Below are 1,662 nucleotides of genomic sequence, written 5' to 3' on the forward strand. Positions count from 1 at the left end.
ATAAGTCTGTATCATAATGTCTGGTGTTTTCGTGTTTGTTGGTTTGTTTTTATTTTGTGGGTTGGTTATTAGATGCTGCTCCAGCCAGCCAGAGAATCCCCCGCCGCCCCGCCCTCTCCTCCCTGTGCCGCAAGCAGCAGGCGCACCTCGCAAACGAAGGGCGTCCTTACTCCCAGCAAATGGGAGATAGAAAACCGATCGGTGCCTATGCCATTCCCAATATGCGCTGGCTAACGTTGGGGCAGCATGAGTACGAGCAAAAAAATTTTTTTTGCCGATACCCGGGATGCCGCCCCCACCACGATGCCGCACCGGGCAACCACCTGTGTCGCCCGTATCAAAAACCGCTACTGGAGGGGAGGGCGGTGCAGCATCCTGTTCTGGTCTGCTGGAGTATGGTGGCTGCAGAAACCATTACAGAGTCTTTGACCTGAGCACTTTCCTCTTCAGTCTGAGGATGCGGCGTGATGCCATGTTGTCAGTTGATGAGATGTCAACAGTTAGGAACATGAGTCAGTGTGGAGATGCAGTTTTTTTGCAGGGTTTATGAGAAATCATTGGACTTAGTTTTTATTTACATTTGCTCAGCATGCTGTCTTTGAAACAGTGTTTTTAATTCCAGATTTTTTTCTGCAGGTGTGGGGCCTCAGAGCTGCACACACCTGACATCAGCTGTAACTTGTCAGGTAGATCTCCATCCTCAGCTCAGTATTACCTGTGTAAAGGTGTGTCAGTGAACTTCAGCGCACAAACCTGGACACAACCACAGTCAAAGTGTGTGTGTGTGAATCAGAGGAACACTGAAGCTGTTCATTCTGCTGCTTCATGTCTGAATCATGCCAACCCCAAATCATAGAAAAAAACAGTGATGTCAGAGTGAAATGTGCAGCACTCAGTTAGATGGTAGGGTCAGGATTCTGCTCTGCTCCGCATGTGATGGCCACACACCTTTTCCAGCTGCTGCACATCAGGATTCCCAGCAGTATCATTTAAGCTGGGGTCAGCCATTTTAATATCTGATTTCAACCTTTATCAACATTAACAAACAGTAATTGTTGAACCTCTGGATGATGTGCTTCTGTTGGCTTCATCGGGTGATGGCCTCCAGCTTGCCTTGGAACGGTTCGCAGTCGAGTGTGAAGCGGGGGGGAATGAGAATCAGCACCTCCAAATCTGAGGCCATGGTCCTCAGCCGGAAAAGGGTGGAGTGCCCCCTTCGGGTCAGGAACGAGTTCCTGCCCCAAGTGGAGGAGTTTAAGTATCCCAGGGTCTTGTTCACGAGTGATGGGAGAAGGGAGCAGGAGATCGACAGACGGATTGGTGCTGCAGCTGCAGTGATGCGGACGCTGCCCCGGTCTGTTGTGGTGAAGAGAGAGCTGAGCGTAAAAACAAAGCTCTCAGTTTACCAGTTGACCTACGTCCCTACCCTCACATATGGTCATGAGCTGTGGGTAGTTACCAAAAGAACGAGATCCCGGACACAAGCGGCAGAAATGGGCTTCCTCCGAAGGGTGGCTGGCCTCTCCCCTAGAAATAGGGTGGGAAGTTCAGCCATCCGGGAGGGGCTCGGAGTAGAGCCGCTGCTGCTCCTCCGCATTCAAGAGATAGTTGAGATGGTTCAGGCATCTGACAAGGATGCCTCCTGGGTGAGGTGTTCCGGGG

The sequence above is a fragment of the Pundamilia nyererei genome, unplaced genomic scaffold (assembly GCF_000239375.1).
Source record: "Pundamilia nyererei isolate P.nyererei 1_Seehausen unplaced genomic scaffold, PunNye1.0 scaffold00285, whole genome shotgun sequence".
In the NCBI taxonomy this organism is placed as follows: domain Eukaryota; kingdom Metazoa; phylum Chordata; class Actinopteri; order Cichliformes; family Cichlidae; genus Pundamilia; species Pundamilia nyererei.